The 12,646-nt window shown below is 37.4% G+C and overlaps 1 pseudogene; it reads right to left on the reverse strand.

The window, feature by feature from the left end:
- Positions 1 to 405: 405 nt before the first annotated feature.
- LOC121474583 lies at positions 406 to 1,538 on the reverse strand (annotated as a pseudogene).
- Between the last annotated feature and the right edge of the window lie 11,108 nt (positions 1,539 to 12,646).

Below are 12,646 nucleotides of genomic sequence, written 5' to 3' on the forward strand. Positions count from 1 at the left end.
CCTTTTTTTTTTTTTTTGGCTTTTTGGTTACAAAAGATGATCAAGGAGCCTGGGTGGCTCCATGGTTGAGTGTGTGCCTATGGCCCAGGTCATGATCCAGGGGTCCTGGGATTGAGTCCTGCATCAGGATCCCCACAGGGAGCTTGCTTCTCCCTCTACCTATGTCTCTGCTTCTCTCTCTGTGTCTCTCATGAATAAATAAAAATCTTTAATTTTTTTTTAAAGGGAGATGATCAAATGAATGCCAAAATGTGCTAAATTTTCTTTTTTTGGGGGTGGGGATGGGTGGGGAGGTGTTCTTTGGCTAGGTAGAGTATACTTTATTGATGGTACATGACAAGGTTAAGGGTCCCCAAGCTCCTCTCCTTCTTCAGAGGGTCTGATATGGAAACTATGGAGGTCAGGTGATTCTCAGTGTGCTGGGGATGAGCTGGGGCAAGGACTCCCCAGCAGCTGAGGACTGCTTCCTCTTACTGGGCCTGGTGGCTCAAGGGGCTTTTACTCCTTGGAGGCCACATGAACCATAAGGTCCACCACCCAGTTACTATAGCCAAAATCGTTGTCATACCAGGTAATCAGTTTGACAAAGTAGTCACTAAGTAATACCAACCCCAACATCAAAGGTGGAAGAGTAGGTGTCACTGTTTAAGTCACAGGAGACAACGTCATCCTCAGTGTAGCTGAGGATGCCCTTAAGGGGGCCCTCCGATGCTTGTCTCACCACTTTCTTGATGTCATTATACTTGGTAGCTTTCTCTAGGCAGCAGGTGAGATCTGCGACTGATGTTGTTGGACATGGAGACATGGAAGGCCATGGCAATGAGCTTCCCATTTAGCTCAGGGAAGTGCCAGAAGCAGCAGGGATAAGGTTCTGGGCAGCCCCTCAGCTATCACATCACAGCTTACCAGAGGGGTCATCCACAGTCTTCTGGGTGACAGTGATGGCATAGACTGGGGTTATGAGTCCTTCCATGATGCTGAAGTTGTCATAGATGACCTTTGGCCAGAGGGGCCAAGTGGCTGGTGGTGCAGGAGGCATTGCTGACTATCATGAGGGAGTTGTCCTACTTCTCATGGTTTATACCCATCACAAACATGGGTGCAGAGTAGAAGGGCAGAGATGATGACCCTCTTGGCCCCACCCTTCAAGTGAGCTTCAGCATTCTCCACGGTGGTAAAGACCCCAATAGACTCTACAACATACTCAGCACCAGCATCACCCCATCTGATGTTGGTGGAAGCTTGCTCCTGGAAGATGGAGATGGCTTTCTGTCCTGTTCTCAACCTTGATGGTGTTCTGGAATTTGTCGTGGGTGGAACCATACTGGAACATGTAGACCATGCAGTTGAGGTCAATGAAGGGGTCACTAATGGTGATAATATCCACTTTGCTGGAGTTATAAGCAGCCAGGGTCCCTAGGTGCCTAATATGGCCAAATCCCGTTTATTCCCAACTTCACCATTGTGTCTCCGGGATGCGGCTGGCACTGCACCAGAAGATGCAGCTGTCTGTCAAATGGGAAAGAGCAGAGAGCCATGTGCTAAGTTTTTATAAACAGCTTCAACTGTCTTCACTGCTGGAGCAGAACTAGGTTCCTAAGTGTTTCATTCTCCACAGAGACAAGTTTGTGATCAGAGACTACAACCTAAACAATCACAAATCATTTCTATTATGAGCACAACAGGAAAAACCTTACAGATTATAAGGCATTCTATATATATATATATAAAGATCTACTGTTTTGTGTTATCACCTTTTCTTATTATATCCGATTTGTACATTTACTTAGAGTTCAAATTTTACTACTTTTATGTGATTATTCCAGTTAATGAATGGGCAACATCCAGTTGATATGTCAAGATCATCCAGGTACTTTATAAATGTAACAAAATATAACTGGCAGGTAGTGCCCTAAAACATCTGATTTCTTTGCATTGAACCATATGAGTCATGTATTTGAACCATAATACAGTATATAAATATGATCATAAGAATTAGCAATTAGGGCAGCCCCGGTGGCCCAATGGTTTAGCGCCGCCTTCAGCCCAGGGCCTGATCCTGGAGACCTGGGATCGAGTCCCACATCGGGCTCCCTGCGTGGAGCCTGCTTCTCCCTCTGCCTGGGTCTCTGCCTCTCTGTGTCTCTCATGAATGAATAAATAAAATAATAATAATAATAAAAGAATTAGCGATTATTTTTCCGTTTTGAACTCTTATTTACTGAATCAAAAGTTTAAATATTATAAGATGTATAAAATTGACAGCACCATGTAGGAAATCATTAGAAATCATAGATGAAATAATAATGCAGGAGGCACCCATATAAATAATGAAGCAGAATGTGTTTCAAAAAAATACATACGTATTTAATAAATGCCAGTGTTTAAAATAATAGTATAACATATATGTATTAAGTAAGTTAAATACATGCAACATGTATTAGAACAACTAGTTTATAATAATTATTAACCATATAGAGTGAGAAAAGCAAGAAAATACGTAACTAAGTCTTAAGACAATTAGTACAATAGGGCAGACTGTGTTTCATGTACATATAACACAAGCGAATGATGGGAGATCCATGGACATAATATGTTTATTAACATTTTTTCTCTGCTTCACAGAAAATCTCTGCACAATATACTATAAGAAAACAAAAATTATGCAAAATTAGTCTCAAATGTCTTTAACTCTGCCAGCTAAATTAATCTCTGAAGGAAAATATAAATTCATAAACCATCGCCAATCTGCAAATGTTGTTTGGAGATTTGGGCAACACAGTAACATGCTGAACAGATCAACAGTGCAGTCCTTCTCTAACACAGTGTTTGCAGAAATAAAAAAAAAAAGAATTCTGCTGGATTTATCGCCCGATATCAAGATTCCTGTTTCTAGAACCCAGTAAGAATCTGTGCTGCCTGTTTCAGGCATGATGATCTCCAATTCTGTTTGAGATAAGAGGGGCATGACGTTAGCACTTCTAAAAGGGAAATGGAAAACCAAGGACTCAATTGTTAGAACAGCACGCTGCTACAAAAGTCGGTGTACTTTCAAACCACCACCTCTCCTGCTTCGCTCCCTAGCATCACCCGCCTTGTGTCTCATTGGTTTTCTGCCTCTTCCCTGCACACAGCAGTCATGCCCCTCCTGCCTCATGGCCCTCAGGGCTATTGCTTCTTCAGGGAACACTAGTTTCCAGGATATGTATATGTTCCTTCCTAAAGGAAGTGTTCCCTTCTGCAGATCTTTGATCCAATGTCAATCTCACAGTGAGACCTTACCCCCTGCTTAAAACTCTAATCCTTCTCCAATCCATCCTATGGCTGTTGCCTGCTTTAATTGCTCTTACTTACTTGTATTATTTATTGTCTATCCCTAACCACTAGGATGTAAGTTCCCTGCAGACAGGGGTTCTTATCTCTTCTGTTTATTGATGTATCCCTAATCCCAGAACAGTGCCTGGTACTTATGTGCACACAGGTATAAACTTTTTTCAATGAATGAATGTAAATCATTAAAATATTTCATTGAAGGAAAAAGGAAAAAAAATTTCTCCCCAAATACCAGCATGATTATAAAACATACCTCTCTGTAACTACTTAGGTCTAAGTACTATAGCTTGAAACTAGCTAAGCCAAACTCCTAAGTCATTTCTATCACCGACTCAGTCAGATAAATGTTTTTCTCTATGCCCTGATCTTATAATCTCTTCTGCTCCAATTCCATTTATCCTGCACATCAACCATTCTGGTTGCCAACTAGAGCTCATCTCTCACTTCCATAGTATTAAGGGAAGTATACAAAGGAAAAACACAAGCAGACGATGAAATCCTTCACTTTGATAAAATTAAAACACGCACTGTGTTTACCTGACTGGCCCATCTCACCATCCCTCCTTCTACTCCCACACTTTTTGAACATCAGGAAGCAAAAAAAAAAAAGAAAACAAGACAATTTTGCGCTTAATATTAATTAAAATGATTTACAAGCCCAGTTATTTCCTACAGTAATACTTCTAGTGTTATGTTGACAGATCCATACTGAAGGCAATTAAAGTCACAGAGCCCCCCTTTACCAAAAAACAAAAACTAGCCAAAGAAATTCTTAAACATTTCCTTTTTCACCCAAGATTATTTGTTGGCTTTAGTTAACCCACAGAAAAATGATCCAATGTTGAGGGGTGGGGAATAGAGTTTACTAGATTACAAGCAACTATTCCCACTTGCAAACTAGCAAATTAGAAGATGAGTTGGAGTTCTTAGCCCTATTCCATGAAAGTGAGGTGTCCACATCACAGGAAAAGTCACTGCTCTTGAAACATTTTGAAAGGCTCAGCAAATAAAACACAAAGGTCAACTGACTCAGATTAGACATTGAAATTTTTTTAAAAAATGGACTATATATAAACATATGTTACCTCCTTTTTGCAAATAACATAAAAAAGTTACTACATCAGAAGAAACCAGACCAATTTTGATTTCTCTCATTCTCAATGACGTTTCCATTTCTGAAATGGAATCTATCCAAATCAGAAATAAGTCTAATTATTTTACTTTGCATTTGTATGTGCCAACCAAAATACACAATAACCTCCAATATTAAAAGTTATAGAATATAATCTAATTAAGTCTAGATTTTCATAATGCTTTCATAATCCCAAAACAGTGAATTTCAAAATTAATCCTGTGGAAGTAAAGGAATCTAAATGACCTGCCATTTTAAACACAGAAACATCAGTCATTTGAGAGACAATGTCGAGTATCAGTTAAGGATATGGTACCTGGAGCCATCGGCCCTGGGTTTAAATCCTGCCTCTGTGGAAAACTCTGTGACCTCAGCAGAGTTATTTAGTATCTCCATTCCTCAGCATATTCTCTTATATGAGGATAATAGCCTCTAATTCATCAAGTTAATTGAGGATCAAATGAAATAATACAAAGAAGGCCTGTGAAGATGTCTGGAAAATACTAACTACTAATAAACAAATATCTGCTTTAGCCAAATAATGTGGGGGGGTGGCGGGAGAGAGTTAGGGCTCAGCATATCCTGGAAATTGTTACAGATGACATTTTTTAGCTAAAAAGAGAGGGAGCCCCCTGTTTCTATTAAAAGAAATCGGTACAAAGGTGATCTTAAGTCAGGTGTTAAGGGTTAAAAACTCTCAATTATCTAGGATCATGGAGTTACGCAATGTCCTCCTCCAAACTTCACAAGTCTGTAAGAGTAAAGGATTTGCGGATAGAAGGAAAACATTTTTAAATTATCCCTTAACCATTACTTTATAGATCTTCAATATAATGGATCACCTTTTTTTTTTTCTTCTTCTTTTTTTTTTTTTTTGTAATGGATCACCTTATCCAAAAATTAGCTCAGACTAATTTCACGTCATCTGTTAAAAAATACATACATTAATTCTATATGCTATGAGCAAGGTTTTCTACTAAAATAAAATTGCCTATTTTCTATATGCCTCAGAGTCAGCTCAATTATTACCACCAACTGACTGGATAGGAAATTTTATTTAAAAAATATATGCATACAGGTTTAGAAGTCAGTCTTATCTACATGAAGATCTTCTCTTTAGTTTTATTATGTAAATTTAATTATAAAATATATACGACAACTTAGCACTAGTTAATCCAGTAAAGTCCATTTTAGTAGCACTCATATAACTGTTCAACAAATATCTTCACCTGTATAATTATTTATTTTCTTATCATAATTGTAGAAAAGTTAACAATGCCAAAGTGGCTCGATTACTCTCCATTTAAGAGATCTTAAGTTTTTAATTAAAGCTCTGTATTTCCAACTTGATATCTCACCCTCGGCTTGATATAAACTTATGTATAGAGACGCAAAACATGCTGTGTATTTATAGGTGTTTCTATATATTTAGTATATAGTTAATGAAGGTCAAGAATAAGACTGCAAATGAGGTTTATGGGAGTGTTGTAAAGGCTCATTATTACCATTGTGTGGGGAAGTATAATTTTCTTAAGAGAAATGATGACATATACATAATAAAGTCCCTGTCCGTGTCATGACAGCTCAAGAGCATGCCATCGTTACCACCTATGTCACACCGCAGGTGTGCCTGCTATATGGGTGACAGCCGCTGACTTCTCTGATCAACACATAATTATCTCTGAATAAAAATGCACGTTGAAGTTAGCTGGACATAATGGATTGAAGACCCAGGGCAAAATTATCTTTATCATGGCACATAGCACCACCTGGGGGTAGGAGAGGGCTAGAGAGAGGTGTTGGCAATGATGCAACCTTGAGAAGCCTGCTGTGATGTGGGCACTTCTGGGGTGTTCATGTTTATCCTGCCCGTCTTCTTTTGGACAGAAGAGGTCACTTGGTTAATGGTTAGGATGCTCCTGGCAGAGAAAGGTCCCACTTATCAGCGCTATTCTCCACTGATCTAACTGTATATCTCCCTCTCAGCATCTGGATAGTTTCCATTTGCAGAGTTCCCTTCCCCCATAAGATAATAAATATCATATCACAAGGATGGCAGTGCTCCTTCATGGAACACTGACTGTTTATTAGAGGCAAAAAAGTTTAAGAGAAATGCTAACAATGTTCATTAATGGCCCGCATCCAGGTTTAATGAGGCATGTCAATATGCGGACTGGGCAACATCAGTGGCATAATAGTGGTGGTAAATGGGAGTAATTGTATCCAATTGTACGGCACAGCTTCCAGGAATGAGCCCGAACTGCCAACTGACAATGACAGAGCAATTATGGGAAGGCAAGCGAGCTGTGTCAAATTAGCACTTGGTGAGAACTCATTTTTCAGAGATGTGCTTGCTCTACACCACCACAAGTGATAGCTACTTTATTGTGAGTGATAGGAAGACCAGCACTTAGACTGATGTTCTGATTTGTCAATAGCTGTATTTGAAAGCTTAGTGTCACAAATATATAGAGATATTCAGGGAGAGAGGCACACTGCTCATGATCCGAAGGATAAGAACGTTGCCGAGAAGGTCATCTGTCAGTGTGAGCTGTCAGAGAGAGATCACACTCTATGAAAAGAGAACATTCAGCCGACTTAAGTAATTACCTTTGACTGAGATTTGAAGATGTCTTCTTTTGTTGGCCTACATTGACTGCATAATTTATAATTTACTGCAATCAGCAAAGGGCCAGGACTTGTAACTAAGAAAATTCTTATTTTATTTCCCATAATTACTTTTCCTCTCTCCTTTTTTTTTTTTTTAACTCCTTTAGCACTTCAGAAGTGTAAAGTGGGAAACTGATGAAACTGATTTTTTTTTCTTTCTTTCTTTCTTAAACAACTCAGTCTCGAGTACATCAGAAACAATATATTTACTTTTGACTGTTGTTTCACAGAGCCATACCTCTCTACCATCACCCTATAAAAGGTATGAAACACGCCTTTATCCTTGATGTATTTTTTTCTTGCTCTGTGGGATTACTAACGAGGATAAAGGAATAATTCAATTTTGTCTCTGAAAATGCAGAAGAATAAGAAAGAAAAAAAAAACAGATTTGGAGTACTAAGCACTGAAATTAGAATTCAAATATTCATCAGTTTGATTGAGTTGTCATAACTATAAAGAGGTAAGTATTATAGCAAATATTTCAGAACTGTATGGATTAACAGAATTTTCAATTCTTGTTGCATTTTCCCCTGGGACATATCACAGGATCAGTGTTTGTAAAATAATTACCTTGCCTTTAATGACCTTATGCAAAAATATATTTTGTGATCCATTACATTCTGGAGGGCAATAAGCATTAAAATTTTATTTTTTCTATGTTTTTAGAAAAAGTGGTCACTTAATTTTGTTGGCAAAAATATAATAGGGAGTCCCAACTGTAGCTTCTGACTTTTTTTATTCCCTGGGTTGAAAAAGAGGAGCCTCTGAGGAAATATTAAGCTTCTATTCTTCGGCATTATTATAAAATTCTTGCTGCCTTTTTCCCCCCTAATAGTGACCAATGGCTTAATGAATTGTAACTAAAAATTACCAAGATGAGCCTGCCTTCTGGCAAAAAACTGTTGTTTAATTCTAGGTGTATTGATTTACTGAAGAGATATTGACAAAAGAATTAATTTAAGTACTTTAAGTCAATATTACTTTAGTGGAAACTCCACCTTTTAGGTTTAAAGAAATACTCTTAAGGACACTCCTCTATTAATATGGTGTAAAATTACTGTCATATAATGAACGTTCATTTCTTCCTATCTAAAAGTCTGCATAGGTTCTCACTGCTTTTCCTTCCCCCTAAGACCCTTCAACAATTGTATTTGAAATTAGTAATTATGGGTTTTGGGATGTTTGCAGATGTATTTAATGTTTCCTCTAAACTTTAACAATTCTGCTAAAAAAATATTTTGTTTTCTATAGTTTGCCATCTACTACCTGAGATTATTTTAAATTACATACATTGATGTTTCTGAAACACAGTTTTAAATTTATTTTTTAATATTTCAGAATTCCTTGGACCATTCCGTTTCCCTATTGTAGAAAGCTGTTTAATTCACATTGCCTTGAGTACAGGCCCGTCATCTATTCTTATAGTGACTGTGCCACTTAATAATGGAATAGTGCATCAAAGTGGCACTTAGGTCTCAAATTGTTATGTATGACTGTCAAAGCGGCAAGAAGAAAGAATTAAAAAAGGGGTTGAGGGGGGGAGAGAAAAACCCTTGATTTGTCTTTACTACTGAAATGTGAATTTGTCAGCCAGGTTCTGAAATCACAACAGCATTGCATCCCCAGCGAGATGCTGAAAACTTGACAGGTACATATTTTTTCAACTACAAGCACTTCTATAATGAAAACTAAATACACAAATCTTATTTATTTTTTATTTTTTTTATTTATTTTTTGCTCTTGACAGATAGTTGTTGCCAATGGGATTTAATGTTCAGGTTTGGGTTGTCAAGGGAAATAACCATAAGCAATCCAAAGAGTCACGATACAGATATTCAAAGGCAAAAGCCTGGCTTCTGTGATATACTGAAAGGATTTGAGTGTATAATTACTTAAGTCCAAACCACTGGCACTTAATCTCCCCCCTAATGGCAAGTAAAGCCCATCATAGCCTCTCTGGGGGGGGACAAACTATAACTTGTTTAGTGGTCACCAAGGCTTTTGATCATCATTGTTTTTTTGTTTGTTTGTTTTGACTTCATCGTTTAAAGATGAGTTTGCTTTGGTCTGAGATTTTTCCACTTATCACTGCTTATTCTCAGGAAGAATAAAAGCATAAACTACGATCCAGCATTGAATTGTCATCCTAAGTATTTTTTAAATCTCCTTAACTATCCATATCTCCAGAAATATCTACTTCTGGGTTGGATTCAGACTTAGCCTGTGTATATAATTTCTCTGGGTATATTTTGTGCACACTGTACGTGCCCTGACAACCACCATTAACACCTACAATGATGCTCAGTGTGTGATGATTATTTACCTGCTGGTAACTTCGCTATATAACCAAAAACCTTATGAATATGCCTGAACATTTTGTATAGGGAGAGAGCAGGAGACCTGTAGTTGTAGTGCTATTTCCTAGAAATTATAAATTGCAACTGGTTGTCACCCACTGCTCTATGTGGATCAGTCTTACAGAATTGCATTCAACCATTTGCCTGGAGCAAATAATATTTTTGACAGGTGAGTGGGATTTTGCAAGGCTAGGTAACACCACGCAAACCACATATGAATAATACTAAAAACTACAACTCCCATCGTGCTCTTTAATTGAACATTAAATAATCATGACCTCATCAGAACTTTCTTTTAATTTTATTTTATTGTGGTAAAAATATGAGATTTATTCTCTTAACGGGTTTTTTTTAAGGTGTACAATACAGCATTATTATCTACAGGCACAATGCTGTACAGCGTATCTCTAGAACTTACTCATTTTGCAGAACTGAAATTTCATACCAGTTAGTTAGCAACTCCCCTTTACCCATGCCCCCACACTCATACCCCGGCAACCACCATTCTGCTTTTTTGCTTCTATGAGTCTATTTTAGATAGTCATGTAAGTGGAATCATGCAGTATTTGTGTTTCCATGACTGGTTATTTCATTTAGCACAGGGTCTTTTAGGTTCATCCATCTGGTTGCATATTGCAAGATCTCTTTCTTTTTTCAGGGATAAGTAACATTCCACTGTGTGTGTATATCACATTTTTAAATCAATTAATTCACTGAACAGTTAGATTATTTCCATATCTTGGATCTTATGAATAGTGCTACAATGAACGTGGAAGGGCTAATACCCCTCTGAGATCAAGATTTCAATTCCATTATAAAAATGCCCAAAGGTGGGATCACAAGATCATTTAACAGTCTCGTTTTTTATTTATTTATTTTTTGAGGAATCTCCTATTTTCCATAGCATTGCATCATTCTGCATTCCCACCAACAGCATGTAAGAGTTTCAAATTTTCCAGACACTTGTCAACACTTGTCTTTTGTTTCGTTTTGTGTTTCTTGAGTCATTCTAAACAAATGTGATGTGATGATACCTCATTTTGGCTTTGATGTACATTTCTCCGACAATTAGTGATGCTGAGCATTTTTTCATATGCTTATTGGCCATCTGTATATCTTCTTTGAAGAAATGTCAGTGGAGTTTCTTTGTCCATTTTTAAAATTGGGTTATTTGTATTTTTTCCTATTGAATTGTATGAGTTCTTTATATATTATGGATATTAACCCTTACCAGATTTTAAGGATGGCAAATTATTTTCTCCCATTCTCCCATAAGTTGCCTTTTCATTTTGTTGATTCTCTTGCTGTACATAAGCTTTTCAGTTTGATATAGGTCCATATAATAGATGTTCAATAAATTGAACCAATTATTGTATACTGACTTGGTTGACAATTTCATTTCTTCATGTTTTTCTCCCCTTTCCAACCGGCTGTAAGGCTGCTATGGGAAAGGGCAGTAGTGGTCATAAGACTTCACCAATAATGTACGTGAAGTTCCTGTTATATGTGAGCTGGCTTTGAAACTTGCTTTGCCAATCAGCAGAGATAAAAACAAATTACAGACTGACTGATTTAATGATTAGTTGTTCGTTTGCCTGATTTAGTTCCACTGGCCTATTTCTGATTTTGTTGCCTGTGCTTTTGGTGTCAAATCTAAGAAATCATTTCCAAGACCAATGTCAGAAAGCCTTTCCTGTGTGTTTTCCTCCAGGATTTTTTATGGTTTCAAGTCTTACATTTAAGTATTTAATCCATTTTGAGTTGACTTGTGTATATGGAGTAAGAAAAGGGTCCAAATTCATACCTTTTGCATGCGGATATCCAGTTTGCCCAGCACTATTTGTTCAAGAGACATCCTTTTTTCATGTGTGGTCAACAGATTAATACAGACCTTTCTGAATCACATCTCAACTCACAGAAAATCAAATCAACATGACAGCCTTAGAAATGAATCTTAGTATAACTCAGCTCTTCAAATTGTTATCACAGAAGTTTCTACATTGTCTTACCCTTCCGGTAAGTAAAAATTGGGATACTCCTAAAAACTATAATTTCCAAAGACTGCTGCAACTTAGTCATTTTAGTGTTTATGTCTCCAAACATACACTGATGTAACTCATCTTCTTTTGCTCTTTTCCTTACTGTCCACATATAATCTATGTAAATTAATTCTTTCTGTGCTACTTTCAAAATCTATTCTAGAATCTTTCTACTTCTGTCACCTGGATCACTATAATAGCTCTAACTAGTCTCCCTGCGTCCACCATGGCCTCTTCTGTAATTGACTCTCCACATGCAGCAGAAGGGATCTTTTTAAAATAAAAATCGGCCATGATCATTTCAGTTGCTCCCTTTACACTTATGTTAAAATACAGTCAAAGGTCCTAACTAACTTGATATTCACAGTAGAAAGATCAAATCACACTCAAATTCTTGATGGTCCCTGCTCCTGTGGGGCTCTTAGTATTACGTGGTTGCTTTAGTCTGATCCACAGTTTTGCCAAACTAACGTCTCATGTAGTGCTCAGCACAAGGATTCCTTCTTCTGAGAAAAATTTTACTCCCTTCTCCAACAACGTACAAGACCGCCCCCCCCCAAATATACTATAGCACAGTGCCATGAGCCTCCATCATAGCATCTATTCTACAAAACTGAGTTTTGTGTGTGTGTGCTTCTCCCCGCCCCCCATAGAAGATGTTAATCCCAAGGACTGGGACTGAGTTCTATTCATGGTCCTGTCTTCTGAGACTGGCAAAGTATCTGGCATTATAGATCCTTAATAAAATTGAGTGAACGAATGACTGAATGGATGAATCACTCCCTGAGCAGGAATCACTGTTACTACACATAAGTGACTTCAATTATAACATCTAAATTCAAGACCTAGTCATATTACCTCGAGAAAGAAAGACTCTGCTTCTTCGTTTATTCACTTTAAAAATTGCTCATAAAGTTATTAGGCAGTAAGATATTTACAGAAAATAAAGTGTCTACTGTTTAGCAAGCCTTCGGTAAATGCTTACTTCATGTGGCTTCCTTCTCCCTTTTTCAACTGAACTCCTTATTTAAAACTGTACTTTCAATTAATTTATTAGAGAAGAATGGGACCTCTTATTCAATGATCGCTGAGAAGAAAGCAGAGGACAGGAAAA

Source organism: Vulpes lagopus, chromosome 13 (assembly GCF_018345385.1).
Source record: "Vulpes lagopus strain Blue_001 chromosome 13, ASM1834538v1, whole genome shotgun sequence".
Lineage (NCBI taxonomy): Eukaryota > Metazoa > Chordata > Mammalia > Carnivora > Canidae > Vulpes > Vulpes lagopus.